This window comes from Protopterus annectens, chromosome 1.part1 (assembly GCF_019279795.1).
Source record: "Protopterus annectens isolate FY-2018-M chromosome 1.part1, PAN1.0, whole genome shotgun sequence".
NCBI classification, from domain to species: Eukaryota; Metazoa; Chordata; order Ceratodontiformes; family Protopteridae; genus Protopterus; species Protopterus annectens.
In genome coordinates, this window is record NC_056726.1 from 123253772 (window position 1) to 123271524 (window position 17753).

Sequence of the window (17753 nt, forward strand, 5' to 3'; positions counted from 1 at the left end):
TGAAAGGGCATCTTGGATTAATTGCCTCATGTATAGCAGGCTGCATAGCTGCTCATAACTATAAGTGCAAACATGTTAATGTTTGTACAAATACACACCTGTCATTACCTAGGCTATGCACTGTAGTTAACAGCTCCAAAATGGAACATACAACTATCCTACTCCGGCTAAGTACAACAGTTGTGCATAAGGCAAAATGGCTGCCCTTAACTTTCATAGGGTGTACGTGATCTGTAAAACAACAGTATTATACCTACCAGGTGCAGGACCATGGACTCCGGCCACACCTGACAGACCTAGGAAAAGGTGAGGGAGAGGTATTTTCAGCAACACCAAATGTTGCAGTATTACAATGTAATATGTGCATATATCCATATTTATAGTAGGTAATGTGTTACTGGCTATAATGTTGACCTTCTTATGTGTGCACAACTGTGGGTAAAAGCCAACCCCCTCCCCCCCATTGCAGATAGACCTGATACCCACGTACTGGCCTGTAAAGCCTGCCACAATGACTGCTAATGTATTATACTGGTGAACACAGTAAGCTTACCTGGATTCTCCTCTGATGTGGACACTGTGGCAACCATCTCCAGGATGTATGGCAAGATGGATGCCTGGGAGTTGTTGGTTAATCCTAAATTCACCGGGAATTCCTCTGTGTCCAAGAGTGGTTGTCCTGTTGCAGGCCCTCCACTGGTGGCAGCATGGTCCCTGGCAACAACAGCTGCCCTTTGATGTGCTGCATTAACCATATCTGTGGCCTGGTGTCAGACCTGCTCATAAGTCCTGTCCTGTTGGCCAGTCTGATAAACAGCCCTCACAAACTTAGCCAACAAAGTTGCCTGCTGTTCATGATTGTGGCGACCCCTTGAAAGCAGGATGAGATGGTTGAGTCTAGGGACATCCAGTATAGCATCATTCTCTGCAGATGAAAATGGTGGATTTCTCTGTCAGTACATCAGTCCTGCAAGACAACAAGAAGGGAACACATTACAGGACGAGATACGTAGATGTCTACATTGTACAGACCCTACACACCCATAATGGCCTGCACTATCTACTACTGCCTCACACATCATATCCCACAGTTTGGCAACATACTACATGTGTGGCTATCACCAAGATAGTAGCAATACTGGGTAATGTCCCTGTGTCCATGACAGATTCTGCTATATGTCTCTACACCCATCACTGCAGTGTACTTTTGTGTGTCTCCTATCAGCAAATCCTCACTAATATGTCATGTGGCCACTGTCGGACAAATAGCAGTGTGCTATTGCAACAACTATGTGGGCACAGTCCAGCAAAACTAGTGTGCCACAGTGACAGACAGCAATGCAAACCTGCTGTAGTATATGTTCCCTGTAGGCATCATACCTCTCATCTATGCAGATGTTTGCAAAATGTCACCATGTTTGCCTCACATATGTGGTCCTTTTTGCACAAACTTGTGTATGTCTGACAAATGGTTGTCCATTCATTGATAGTTACTGTCAGAAAATTAAAACAGAATATAACTGTCACCCATCAGACCCCCATCAGAAAACACTTATGCTACACTAATATCTGTTAGTCTATTCACATTCTTACTTCGTATGGCTAATATGTGTACTCTGTCACTGAGTTTGGACCTTTGCCACCCCCCCATTAATTATAGCTTTGTCCTGATTTCTTACTGTAGGAGGTTGAGAGGTATGTTAGGCATAGCTCTTAACCAGACAGGGACGAGTGACCACGAAATAGGGACTTAGCCAATGTACATCAGGGAAATTCTGGGACACTTTTAAATTGTTACTTAGAACAATGTATTGTAATGAATCAAGTTTTATGTGGCTTAAGAAATTACAAGTCTCCCAACACAGTAAGATTTAACAATGACTTGCATAAAAAATTGGTCCACATTTTAACGATGCTGGTGTAACAGTTATGTAGACATTGGTTTTGGATTACAAAGTGAAACTTGACTGTTTAAAAAACTTGGTGAAGAGAACTGACAATGACGTTAAAATGCATATTTATTTTAACAATTGTCTTGATATTTATAATGGTATAGTGGCCAAGGATGGTCATCATGCTGCAACCATTATTCACAGACAAAGGAGGAAATTACTTATAGATCCAAACATGTATGCTAAGGGTACAGCTTATCCAGTAGGTAGAGATTTTAAGGAAGATAGTGCTTATGGTAATCAAGGAACAGGTATATCAAACAAATTATAGAAAATAATCGAACATTGTCTTCAAATGGTGAATTTGATAAAAATGCCCCACTGTTACAAGATAACAAAGCTGAAGCACGTACAAGTGCTTCTGGGCAGGGTTATTGTCTTGGTAGCATGTTTAATATCTCTTTGCCTTCTCCTTTCAAAGCACTGCACTGAAGAGTTTAGAGGGAAATTACAATAATTTAAAAGGGAAATAAAAAGGGAAAGCCAAGGACAAAGGGAGAAGATCATAACTTCCAAAATTCAGTTGTTCATTTTAGTAAGTTTAAACTAGATTCAAATTATCTAAAAGTACTTGAAAAGAGATTCAATTTTATCCCTTCAAATCAAGCTAATTTAGTTAGTGTCCTAAAGGGCATTAAATTATTTGAGACAATTTAAATGTACACTACATTCTACATGATGTAAAGGGTTTCACAGAAAATTCCACACAACGTCTTAGAAAACAAAGTATGTATAAACCAGTTGCACCACACACTGCAAGTATTTTCAGACACATGTGAACAAGACATTAGAAGTATTATCAATAACCCTGTGACTAAAATATTTTACAATTTGTTACTTAGTGAAAGAAAAACTTTGATGGGGAAAGAAATTAGAATTATAAAAGCAGACAACCTATGAACAAGGGTATGGGAGATAGTGCTCATATTCACTGAGGATTAATTCCACAAACTTGGAGATATGCTTGAGGACACAATTTATTAGGCACAAGTTTCTATCAATGTTACTAATCAGAATTTTAGAAAGGTAGACCTGATGTTATTAGATTTACTGGACCAAGGACAGATTTTTCACTTTTGAGTTTTTAAAGGTAGACTGTCCCAAAATGTCTCATTTCTCTGGAATGCTGAAAACCACAAAGAGTTGGAAAACAATGAGTTCAAATCCTTTACGCCTATTATTACAGTAGAATTTAGTAATAAAATGGGCAATTTCTTTATTTATAGACTCTGTTTTAAATGCTATGGTGCAAAGGTCAGAATTTTTCTTAAATGAGTCTTGGGCATTTTGACTGTACTATACCAGTACAGCTTCACTAGAAGAGAAAAACTGATGTTTACTTTAGATGTAGTATCATTATACACTTGTATAGCACAAGAAGTAGGGATTGGTTCTCTTAGAGAATATTTAGGAAGTTTTACTGACTTCAATAATTCTTACATAAATTGTATTTGTACACTTATTGAATTAGTATTAAATAATAAATTTGTTTGTCTTTAAAAGTAAATATTTCAGACAAAATCATGGTGTTGCCAAGGGACACAGAATGGCACCATTTATTTATTTATTTATTTTACATTTGTTGACTGGTAGAGTCTGACTGGATACAAGTCCATTTTCAGTGGAGGCCTGGGGAGATAAAATCCACAAATCAATTACAAGCAATTATTAGGAGTATAACAGCAACAATTACATTTACACAGATAGTACATAAGCATGACAATTAAAATTAGATAAATAGAATTAAAAAAAGCATATTTTACGATTTTTACTGTTAGAATGAGCCAATGCATAAATAAGAATTACAGAATAAGATACAAATGAAAAGTTGCATCTTTTACAATTTTATATGGTTAGATTGTGTACAAGTTTGACATGGTCAGGTTGATAGCAGAAGGTAAAACAACAGAGCTGAGTTGTAAGATATATAGACTAAGTATAAAAGCAACTGTATAGATGGAGAAAGAAAAGAAAATTATAAAAAAAACTGTACTATTACTTGCAAATTTGGTAATGAGTTGATGGGAAACAGAAGTACTAAGTACCCATAAATCTTTTAACAAAATAGCCTACTACAAAAGGTATATTGACGATTTGCTTTTTATTTAGGAGGGTAGTATAGAAAAAAAATTATAGTTTCCTTTTGAATTTGAATAGTAGTACTGATTTTTTAACTTTTTCCAAGGATAAATTAGGTAAAATCTCACATTTTTGGGTGTTGAAATTAAGCTGGATATAAATAGAAAAGTTTTTAATAGTGGTACCTACAGAAAACCCTATTTGGCTAACAACTATTCAAGCTTTGACAGTCAACACCCAAAATTTATGAAAGAAAATGGTTCAAAACAGTAATTTATTAGACTGAATTGGCTGACTAGTAGTGATATGAGGTTTGAAAACAAAATGTATTTAAGGAAATCATTTATTGAAAAGGGATATTTTGTAGAAGTATTGAAGAAATTAAGAGATTTAGAAATATAACATTTTCTCCCATTATAAAGATGAGCTTTATAAAACATAATGAAAGTCAAAATAACCCCTCTGTTATGACAACATTTCCCCTTCCAATATCTCTAAACTCTCACAACATTAAAAAATGCAGTTAATAGTAATTGGAACATTATTATCAGCTCCAAAGAATTAGCTTTGGTCATTGAAACCAAATTTATTTATCAGAAGAACGACAACTTGAAAGGGTTGTTTGAGAAGACATTGACATTACAGATTACTAATAGATGTGGCATGTTTAAATGGCACAACTGTAAATATTGTAGAATCATTAACGAAGGGCCTAATGTTGTTCTAAAGAATTCTAAGAAGCAGAGTTTTGCTAGAAACAAATTCACATATGATTTTGTCTAGTTGCTAATTTAGCAATTTATGGATCCTGTGAAAGTTTTTATGTTGGCAAGACCATGAGGAAAGTGTCAAGGAGAATTTATGAACGTGTATTAGCATTTAAAAACAAAGATTTTACAAATGCCTTAATGAAGCATGCTTTTCACTGTGTTAGTTTTAGGATGTTTACCTTTTTATTATTGATTATGTAATACTGGATCCAGTTAATGGTGATATGAGTAATATTTTGGAGGAAGTTAAATGGCAGATTTATTGCAAGCAGATATGTTACCAGGCTAAAGTAAAAATATTAAAATCAAATGCTTGCTAAAATCACAATGCATACAAATTAGGATACAATATATAAGGCATGAAATTGTAATCATTGTAATGCTTAAAATGTTATTTGTGAAACCAATGTCTTTTTTAAAAAAATGATTAGCTAATTAATCACATAAGGCATTTAGAAAAGTTATATAAATATATTTTGTTGTAATGATTTAGATCTGATGAAGTTCTAAAAAATAACAGAATGAAAGTGCTTAGCTACCAAACATCCGTTACATTTATTTCTTTGAGGTTAAAAGGTTTTATTACTGACTTGCAACTTCCATAAGACGCTTTGAAGTATTTTTTTGTTTAGTTGCTTGAGTTAGCGTCTGGTGTTGGCCTTTTAAAATCTCTGGCATCATGCATGCTCTGTTCTACAATGGAGGAACCCATGACTGCTGCACTTGTGAATGTAGGCAGATAAAAATCCATTTGTAACACTACTACTAAATGAGAATCCTACTTCCCAGTGCTGTAACAGTACAGATAAAATTATGCACAGGATGTAGGCAAACATATGTTGTATAGTATGCCTTCATGCCTGCATCGCAGATGTGCCTGTAGATTAGATACAGTAAAGTTGAATGTTCATGCATTCATGGTACTGGAGTGCCAAAAAAATGTGTTGCTTACATAAGGAAGTACCAATATGGTGTTTACCTATCAGAGATATAGGATAGCATATCCAGTTCAATTCACAAATCCAGGCCTCTACCAGGTATCACAGTATTTCTATTCTTTGCAGACATGGACTCTAGGAATCTCTCAGTCTTGGTGATGGTTGTCTACAATGATGGAACCCCCACCCATGGCCATCCTCTCCTATGCAATGGCATGGACCATTATGAAAGTATGTAAAATCATATGTGACCTTGTGACAGACCTGACATGTAACTTAACATCAGCCCTCCCTGCCTTGACAGTCACCCATGCCCTGGATCAGTTATACTGTGGGTCTTGTCTGCTTTCTTTCCACTATGTAGCACACCTGAAATGCTATTGCAGAGCTGTCGCATTGCAATACAGCCCTTTCCATCTCTGTTGCCTATGAGGAAACATAGTCCATCTTAAACAGTCCCTCGATTGCATATCTTTTAGGATACTGCTGATGGCTCCTGTACCCCAGCTTCTCTCATTCATCATTTCAGCTCACCCTGTGCTTTTCAACCCTTTCAGCAAGTTGATGTGTTGCAGACTCCCATCAAAATAAAACAACCATACAGTTATACAATCACACTCCCTTGTTGCCACTATGTGTGCCCTTACCATAGCATGTGTACAAAATGCCTGTATTCTATAAAATAGCGAACTTAGTAAATACAGAGATGCATCACAGCCCTCCATGTGCTTCCAGTATTCATATCCATCATGCTATAGTGCAATCTGTCAAACAATAAAAGAATCAAACATTTATCCCGGCACCCTCCTTATATGCCATTCACTTGTGTACACGTACTACAACAGATGTAGAACAATTTTACAGTCTGTAGACCAATGTAATTATTGTCTTCATGGCTCATTTTTGTTCTAGAGAAAATTAGTGCAAACAGTGCTGCAATTGTGGCAGCTGTTTATATTGTGCAATATTATAGGTTTTAGCTCAGTAATTACATTAATGAGACAATTAAGGATAAATGTCTCTGAGTCTCACATTCAGTACAAAATGTACCAGCCTTAGACTGTGCAATGGAATCAAGCTTGCCTGTGCCCATGAATCATAGACTGGAAGAGCTCTGCAAAGTGGTCAGTGCATGCATGGGCAAGTCCATGACTTCACTGGGCCCATGTTTTTTTTTAATCTAACATGCCTTGATTGATGATGTGATGGTGAGCTTCTTGACACATACATGGTACATAGAGGCTTGCTTTTTTGTGTCTAGCATGCTTGATCCCCAAAGTGGACACTATTGTTGACTGGTAACTATGCAGGGGTATTGCATATGTCACACTACTATGCTGCTTACCAATGCAGATGACACGGTTACTACAACATAAATCAATGCAAATCTGCTACCCTTTTCCACCAAACAACAACCAATGAAGTGTCTATGACATCTGAAATGGATGAGTGTAAAGGAATCTCGCATGGTACATGGGGAAGACTGACATATTCCTCTACCTCCTGCATTGGTACCACTACTGGTGCCCTATGGTGAGCTCCTATTATGGGCCCCAATACAAGGTGCATGCCTAGTACTATGCTGATGGCACTATGCTGCCTACATGGAGAGTAATGCCACTGGCATCACCAACTCTGGGAAGCAGTGCTGATATCATTATAGTGACATAAAGAGGTATTACTATAACTTTCTCTGCCAGTAGGAAGAAGAGGTTAGGGATAAGGAGCCAGAGTTCTCTAGTAAGTAGTAGTAACTGGTGGCCTCTTAAACATGGCATTTTTGTTCTGCCATGTGCTGTTAATGGTGTCCACAGACATGTTTACTTATTTGTCTGTTTTCAGCATCTCATAAGATAGAGAGAGAAGGCTGATATGCTAAGGGAGGCAAGCATGACTGTCCAGAAGTCTGGGTGCATATATGTAATTGATGTCATAGATGCAAGTCTCTTGGGTATCTGCTTCATTGTCTGTGTCTGCAGTGCTGCTAATTATTTGCACCCCCACTTACAGCCACACTTTGCTTTATGTGATACATATCTTGTACCTGCAAATTAAATTGTTCTACTGCCTACCCTACCTCCAGGGATTCTCACTAGTGTCATGATGAGGCCGACTTAGCAGACCACAGGTGTCCTAGGTGTTATCACCCAATCTGGACCTTTTTTGGCTGGCAACAGTCAGCGCCATGTCTGTAAATGTCCACATTGTTATTAACACACAATGTCCTTGTCAGTGTACCATGCTTTACTCTTATACTGCCCATTCCACCACCATTGCCTCTGTCAGTTATATCTGACATACAATGGACATGCATCTAACACACAGTAGCATGGCACTCCATGGTAGCTCTCATATGTGAACATAGTCTATTACCACCAGGTTTTGGTGTCATATTTTGTATTATTTTTGTAATTCTGTGGCATGGTATATGTGGTATGGTCTCTCCAATGCCATGCAGGTCAACATTTGGTAGGCCGGGCCTGACACCTGCCACTAAGCTCCACTGAGCTGGGCACAACATGCTCAGTGGGGTTGGTTCTGCCACCAAATGTTGACCCACATGGCAATGAAGAGGCACTGCTTGCAACTGTTGAACTGTGTCAATGTCCAATATACAGGAAACTAGTTAGGTGGCAAGTAATCTTGCCATTTGTGATGCACAAAGGTACATTTGTATCGGGCATATATATATATATATATATATATATATACATATATATATATATATATATATATATATATATATATATATATATATATATATATATATATATATATATATATATATATATATATATATATATATATATATATATATATATATATATATATATATATATATATATATATATATATATATATTGTTCTTGGCTTGTCATTCCATACATATCAGAATTTGTCTCATTACAATACTTTAAATGTGCTATTTGACCCTTGTTTGCCTGCATAACCAGTTTTTCTGAATGCTGGTCACTAGCTTTAAACCTTAAAAATACAAGACAGTTCTAAGTTTTCAAAATATCCCCTACAAATGCAGACACACAAAATACTACTCATAGACAGTTCCTTACCTGCTGATTACAGAAAGCATCCATTTTATTTTACCTGCTACCAGCATTATTTACAACCTTACATTCAATAATGTGACACCAAAATTACCAATGTTTTCACAGTTCACCATATGTACAGCATCTAAAGCAATGTTACGAAAGCTTCTGTTTATCACCAAATTACAATCTTAAGTAAGGAAAGTCTGTGGGTCCAGTTTCCCTCTTGGCAATATAATTGAAGGTATATAATTTCTTTAAGACTTAACTGTAGCATTTTAGATTTATTCTCTGTGACAAACACTGGGCTTGAAACATCTAAAAGAAACAATCGCTTTGCATTTATTTGATCTGTGTTGAATTACAGTCAAACAAATACATAAATAACCTAGTCTAGTACAAAATATTTTTGTGCTGATATAGTGGATAGGGATATTATATTACTTTGTTATGGAAAGTTACTGTTCAGTTCTGACAGTGCTCTTACAGTGCTCAACTATTTTGCTTATTTCATAATTGCACATATTTTTCAAGTGAATGAAATAATCCAAGACAATAGATTCTGCTAACAAATACATCTGGTTCTTATACCAAATTCATTTTATAGTCACCAATGAAAGACCACACAAGATGAAAGATGAGGGGTTATCTGAAGTGTAAGGACTAGCTTTATATCCTTTTATCATTATGGCTCTTGGCATTCACCTGTACTTCCAGTCCTTGATTTTACAGTCTGTCTACAAAAGATAATTTATGAGCATATGTTGGACAACTGTAAGCACATAATAGCTGTAGGTATGAAATAGTATTGTCAAACAATACATATTCCAAGATAAGCAAAGCAGTGCCTGAATGTCGAATGCCGTGGCTAGGCCTAATTATTTACATCTTGTTATACAAACACACTACAAAAGAAGTTGTAAAACTGTGGCCATCTGAGAATAAAGCAATGAAAGGGGAAATGATACTTCATCCAAACTAATTAATCATAAAAATATAATCTTCCTTAACAGTGAACAAGAATATGATTAACCAAGAAAGAAAACTAATTCCATAGAATATTTTTTCCTGCACTGTTGCAAAAGGGCAAAGGTTTAGTCACTGATTCAAATGACAAAATATTTTGTGGACATCTGATTTTGGGATCCCACAGTAAAACAAAATGAAATCTGGCATGCTGGTGTGGGTAGAGCAATACAAGATGCACAGTAGTGACCAATGGTCATTTAGCAGCCCATATTCCCAACTACTGATTATAAAACTATAAAAAGAAAGGAATGCAAGCCAACTCCACTGTCTTAGTCTGACGTTTACTGATTTTGCATTGCATCAGTAAATATATGATGCAGACTGGAGTCACACCAACTGGTGGACACATACAAATGGAGGATCACTGACGAATGCCACAGTGCAATGTATGCATTGAAGTATGCAGTGGTCCTGCCTAAATACCAGACTTAACAACTGTCCCTCTTTTAAAGAAGCATTCCTATTTTCAAGCCTGATTTATCCCCGCACATGAAGTTTCTATTTTAGGATGTATGCCCCTGTTTTCAGGTCTTATTTCCCCTTCATACAATTTCCTGAATGCCCTTCATCACATGTCATTTTTGAAGCTGTCTAGTACATGAATACCACACTAAATGACCAACATACTAGTGGTAGCAGTAATTTAATGAAAGAGGACAGACATCTTCTAAAACAAAAATAAATTACCATGGTAGAATGTTTTAATTCTGTTCACTGGATGTACTTGCATTCCACCTGCCTTTGTTCATGTTTTTAATGTCTGCAGGTTGAGACATATGCTTGATACTACTATATGCTGTGATTCTAGTACAGGAAAACAAGAGTAGATGATAACATATATGGTCACCACCAGCAAAACTGTGAATTTTAAATGCAAATAGCCTGATACTACTGACAAATAAAAGGAATTATTTAGAAGAAGGAAAAAAAAAACCAAGCTAAAATAGCTATTCAAAATGGTACCCACTGAAATAGCTCCAGCAAGTATGAGACAATTAAAATGTTAACTAGTAAAAAAATGGCAACTGACATAAAATGTCTGAAAGTCTACTTTTCTCAATGGGTAAAAGGCACAGATTAAAGTAATGAATGGCTCACAGGGAGAGCTGTTGTCAGTAGAATGGCAATTTGAGATGGAATTTGGCTAACACCTTTGAAACTTCCTTCAGGCACTCTTCCCCCACCCCATTCAGCCAATGGTGAGCATGCTCAGAAAGGCAAGCCTGAAATGTAAACAAAGGCTGAATCAAAACAAGATATCCCTGGGTATGTCCCTTTAAACTGCAGCTGAAAAAAGGAAGTGAAATATTTTTTTATCCACTTATCAAAATGGGAAAATCACAGGACAATGTTGAAAATGTTCTCAAGGTAACAAAATACATAGTCTACATAAAATTAGCAATGTAGCTGAGTGTGGCAAATCTACAAAGGTGTTAAGTGAACCAAGTGTCTTGAAACGGAGAAAAATAGACAGGACAACACTACTGCAAACTAAAGGAACGCAGCTGTGGAGGAACAATGTCTGAGACCTGTGGAACTTAAAGGGATACAAATATTGCAGGTATTGCAGGCAAGCGGTACCACCATCTGTTACAGTTTTGTCATAATGATGCAATGTATCACTCTTCTTCACATCCCTGTACATGAGCAGGGAGATGGCAGCAGTAGTGCTGCATGTGAGATGTGTGCACGTTTCCAACAAACATGCCAGCCACACCATATCTGAGTGACTTGATAACAGCATTCTAAGACACAGGATGTGAGTGCACATACATGTGTACATGAGTCTGTATGGTGTGTGAGCCAAAGCTCATGTGTAAACATTTCAGTCACTATGATGATATATGCACAGTTTCACAGAGTTAAAAACAAAACTTAACAAGTACTAAATTGTTATAGTGAAGAATTGGTATGCCAACCTACTACTCACCCTGTGCTCAATTAGATGCTTGCTACAGCAGTAAAAGTGGGGCTTTGTTGCAGTTAAATGACAGCCTGGAAAATAAAGTTATTTGTTGATGCTATACTGTAATGAAAAGAGATGTGTTGCACAGTAGTTTCACCAAGTCACTTGGGTTAGATTGCGAAATTAAGCTTGGTGTAAGGTGTTGCCTTGGAAAAGCAAAACCATCTGCCTGTTAAAAAAGGGTTTAGAATGGTTAAAAATATGTTAATTCTAAAAGAGAAAACCTTTGACAGGGTAATGATGGTTCACTGCCAGGGAAAGTATAAAAAATAGTGATGTTTTAAGAGGTTCAGTGAGGGTTTATTGTTGTGTAATACAAAACAGAGTTTTTGGCTATGAAAGTGAATCATATGAGAGTAGAAATGGGGTCTGTGCTGTATAATGTAACATAAACCATTTTATACAAATGTATTCATAGGTTCATAGGTTCATAGGTGAGTACTAGGCTAATGGTCATGGGGCCTTTACAAACTATCCATAGGATTACCCTGGCATAGTGCCACCCAACCTTAGTTCCCAGTGACTATGTTGACTAGAGCCACTGGAGTTATCCCCAGGGTGAATTTTCTGTTTCCCATCCATTTGTCAAGATTTCTAGTGAAGAGGGTCAGTGAGGTGCTCTGCTTGACATGTATGAGAAGTCTGTTCCATAGCATGGGCAATCTCTGGGTTATAAACTTGTCCCTCCAGCATGTTCTGTTAATTGTGGTAATGAGGCTGAGGTTTCTGGAGCATGTGGTGCGGAGGGATTGGGATTTCTTTACATGTAACATTTCTAACAGAGCTGGGTCAGACATGGCTTTGTAAGTCAAGTAGAGATCACCTCTAAGCAGGCAATATGAGTCAGAGAATAGTTGGAGTTTTCTGAGTCCATCCATATAGGACAGGTGTTTAAGGCCTAGGATCCCCTTTGTGAGGTACTTTTGTGGCTTCTCCAGTTGTTGCAGGTGTCTAGTGAGGTACATGCCAAATGGGGCATTGTACTTGATGATTGGCCTAATAAGGGAAGAGTAGATGGAGACAATGACCTCTTTCTTCCTGGATGCAAAACTCTTAGTAATGAGATGTGCCACATAGAAGGACTTTCTGACCACAGTAACAATGTGGTGATCAAAAGAAAGGTTGCTGTCAACCTGTGTTCCCAGATCTCTTATAATGCCTTCTGTGTTCAGTGGACTACCATCAATGTGGTAATTCATGGGAACCAGGTTTTTCCCAAAGGGGATGATGACCCATTTTTTGGCATTGAGTTTATGGCCATGGTTCTGACACCAGTCATTGGTCTTAGTGAGGCCATTCTGTAGGATGTCAATATCACTTGGGGAGTTAATAATAGCCCCCAACTTGCAATCATCCATGAACTCTGTCAGTCAGAGTCCCTTCATGTTGGCCTGGACTTCAGAGAAGTAGATACCAAACAGGAGAGAACCCAGGACCAAACTCTGTGGGACTCCACTCATGATTAGTCAGCACTCTGACTTGGAGTCAGCTGCTTTCACACTGTGGGTTCTATCTGTGAGCCACTTTGCAACCCACTTAGTGATATAGGGGTTGATGCCAAGCTTAGTGAGTTTTTCAATTATTCCTGAGTGGGAATGGTATCAAAAGCCTTGGCCAGGTCAAGGTAGGCTGTATGAACCACCTTGCCTTCATCCACCACAGCTCTGGTGACTGACTCAAAGAAGTTGATCAAGTTGAGCAGGTATGATCAGGTTCCTATCAGTTCACTGAAACTTCAGCAGTTCGAACACCATATATTCGAACTGTGAAGTTCGAAAACTGATTATTGCGAAGCTGCAGAAGACTGAATTCTTTCCCTGGGAAAGAATTTCGTGGGCCGTTTTTGTGGCTTCACGATTTTCAACACTGTAGTGGAAAGCTACAGGTCGGGTTCAGGTAAGTGTGCGACTGTGCAGATGTTAGGGTTAGGGCATGGTTTAGGTGAGTTAGGGTTAGGGCGTGGGTGAGGTGGGTGTGCGATAGTGACAGACTTTAGGGTTAGGGCAGGATAGGTGAGTTAGGGTTAGGGCATGGGTGAGGTGGGTGTGCAATAGTGACAGACTTTAGGGTTAGGGCGGGATAGGTGAGTTAGGGTAAGGGCATGGGTCATGTAGTGTGCGATAGTGACGGAACTTAGGATTAGAGTTTGGGTTAAGGTAAGTGGATAGATGGTAGTGTATGTACAGTTTAGTGGAGGGTTAGATGCAAGATTTTAAGTGTATGTGTCTGGATTGCTGTTTTTTTTTGTGTGCTTGTGTTGTGCGTGTGTTTCTTGGAACAGCGATTTTTTTTCCCTGGGAAAAAAAATCGCTGTTCTAAGCCTTCGATGGTTTTGCACTTCGAGGTTAGAGGTTCGAACATATGGCATTGGAACTTCTGCCATTTTGTCAAAGTGATATAGACCCGACATGATCTACCCTCCACAAAACCAAACTGTTTGGGATCCAGAGTTCGGAGATTCCCTACATCCTTGTTTATTAGGCCCATGATGATGTGTTCCATAGCTTTGCATATCAGACTCATCAGGCTAATGGGACAATAGTTCCCAGGGTCTGTAGTCACCCCTCTTTTGTGGAGAGGGGTGACTGTAGCAGTGTGCCATTCAGTAGGTACAAAGCCTGAGGTGATGCTGTGATTGAACAGGGCACACAGGTGAGGTGCCAGTTCACTCTGTAGTTCATGTAGAACACAACCAGGGATATTGTCAGATCCCATAAAAGCTGTATTCTTGGCCTTGGACAGTGCTGCTTTAACCTGTGCAGCAGTTATAATGGGTGCCTGGCAATCTACTGGCATTGTGATTGGTCCTTTGGGGAGGGAGAGAGGGGTAAAGGTGGCACTGAATGTGTCGGCCAGTATACTGGCAATATCTGTTGGCTCGGTATGGGAGGTACCATTGTGCAGTAGCTCAGAGCAAATCTGAGTATTGCCACGGAGATTCTTTACATAACTATAGAAGGCCTTATGCTTGTCTGTACTATCTGCTGCAATTCTGTTTTCACAGTTAGCATCAGAGGATTTGATGATGGATCTCAACTTTTTGTTAAGGCTGATAAAGGAGTTTTACCAATCTTGGGACTTCACCTTATTCCGCATCATTTTCTTCATTCTGTTGTAGAGTTTCTTTATGGCAGGGGATCACCAGATTGGCTTCTTTGTTTTGGAGGAAAGCGCCTTGGTTCTATTGAGTATGGCAAGATCCATACATTTGTGTACGTGTTCGTACAGTGCATTGGTGTATGATTCTGCGGTTACGCAACTATTCTCCATTTGCATGGGTGCTGTGAAGTTAGCCACCTCTGTTTTTCGGAACCCAAAGTTAGCTTTGGAGAAGTTTTTCATGGTGGGTGGGACAGATGTGAATCTCCAAGGTAATTGGTTTGTGGTCAGATCTAACCAAGGGGAAGCTGACTATTGGTGTAGAGCAATGGTGTAGAGCAATGGTCTCCCATGTTAGTAATGACCAGGTCAAGGATGTTGCTACCTCTAGTGGGGGTAAGAACAAGCCAGTCCAGGGCACTGGAATTAATGAACTCCAGGAAATGTTGGGCAAGTGTATTGGTACATGAGTAGTTTACCCAATTAATGGAGGTATAGTTGAAGTCACCTAGTAGGTTTAAGGTTGGACCCTAATATTCTCCAGTGTGCTTAGGAATGTGGAGTGTGAGTCTTGGGACATGGTTGGGGAGCTATAGCAGGCTACGACCTGACTCGCTGTCTTACCTAATGTTAGCTGCACTAGAAGTATTGCTAATGCTTTATGTTGGGCTACCAGTCTGGAGGTGTGCACATCCTTTATGAATATGGAAACACCACTGCCTTTGGAGCTTCGGTCCAAGTTCTGGGGCCAAAAGGTGTGGAATGAGTTATAGCCTGGTTGTTCAGGGGTGCTTTCTGCTGCCTTGAACCAGGTCTCTGTTACAGCACAAAGGTCAATGTTCTCCATTTTAGGGAGTGCTTCAAGCGAGTGCATTTTGAGATTTAGACCTCTGGTGTTGAGCAGCATGACCCTCAGATTGCATTTGTTTGTATCTGTTATGGTAGTAATTCGGTCTTTGGAACACTGGCTAAAAAAAGCACTATAGGGGTGGCAAAAGCCTTGGCCAGTATCTGGAAGCCCAGGGGTGACAGATGCAAGCCAGCTCTGGCAAAGCATCAAGGTCTGTCAATCATGTCATCCCAGGCAGACAGATACAGATCCCCTTAGAATGACACCAGAAACTTAGCCAATTGTTGAAATCACTCATTTTCTGCTTGTACTGTGGTATTACTCTGGGTGACGGTAGGATGCTGCTCAGGGCTAGTGTCATACCCACCTGGGCTACATAATCCGAGAGCACCTCCATATATCTTTTCATGTAGTCCAGGGAGGTATATCTCAGGTCACACCCACATGTACAATGACAGAGTCATATTTGTACCTGTTGTTGAGGGACCTGAGTGCATGCGTTATGTGTTGGATCCTGGCACCTGACAGGCAGCTGACTGTTACTTTCACATTATTCAACCTAGTGAGTGGGACATCAGTGTGCCTCACTATCAAGTCACCTATGACTAGTGTGTTGGGCATGCTGTTTTGTCTTAGAGGCTTTGGTTGAGTGACACACTGTTTAGGAGAGTTATGTGTCTCATGATTAGTGTTGTATTGTGGTGGCTGAGTGTGTTTCTGCCTTGGAGATCTCTGCTGCTTGAGTAGATTTTTATTGAGAGCATCCATGGAGGTGGGTGTGGGGTTTGTGTTTTTATGTGAAGGCAGTGCTGGTGTGTGTTCTGGAGGGCTATGTGTTCCATGTGGTGTGGTGCAAGTTTTGAACTTCTCCTTTTGACCAGCTATTCCAGTCTTGGCTGGAGAATGCATGGCTTCCAGTTTGGATACATAAGTGTATCTCTCGCAAGTCTGAGTGTTGGAAGGTAAGAGGAGAGGGTTGTCGGTGTACATGAGGCAGTTGCTACATTGCATCAGGATGCCTACGTTCACCAGGTTAATAGGAGAAAGCACAGGAAACTGACCTTTAGACATGCCTGGAGAGGTGGGCATTGATAATAAGTACTGGTCTGTTTCCTTGTAGAACGTTTATGCTGTTAGCACTTTCATGTGCTACAATAATTGCTACAAGAAGTCTGGTAAATTGGTAGAATAATAAGCTAGTATAAATGCAGGAGAGGAGAGAACTAGTAGATCTAAGGGAAAAATCGAAGAGCAGACTCTGGCACTGCTCAGAAGCTTACGAACAGTCCTGGATACAACAAGTCTGTATCTAGACTAGACTAGTTACAGGAAAGTAGGGAAATAAGCACAACCACAGGCTTTTAAGCCAGAAAGGTGAAAGAGATGGAAGAGACTGCCAAAAAGGCCAATAAACCACAATATCTGGGCCAGAATCCACTCCTCTTGTGGTAGGGCTACTAGTGCTTACCACTCTCACTGATAAGCTAGAAGGCTTCTCTCAAACACAAAAAGGGTTGGCGGGGCTCAGAATCTTACAAACAGTCCTGGATACAGCAAATCTGATTCTGGACTAGACTAGTTACAGGAAAGGGGGAAACAAGTGCAAATATGGGCTTTTAAATCAGAAAGTTGAGAGACATGGAAAAACTGCCCAAATGGCCAATAACTACAATTTCTTTGCCAGAAACCACTCCTTGTGCGGTATATAGGTCACCTAGTGCTTACCACTCCCACTGATAAACTAGCAGGCTTCCCTCCAGCACAGACAGGCTTGGGGGACTCAGGAGCTGACAAAAAGTCCTGGATACAGCCAATCTGTATCTTGATCAGACTACTTACAGGAAAGGGGGGAACAAGCTTAGGGTTTTTTTTTTTTTTTTTTTTAGTAAAGTGGAAAAGGAGAAAGCTGGAACAGAAGATAATTCAAAGTTAAATATCTAAGTGGATTGGCCTTCTCAAATGTTGTCTCTCTCTCTATTAGGTAGAATGAACTAATGACACTAGACTGGGAGGAGTGTCCCAG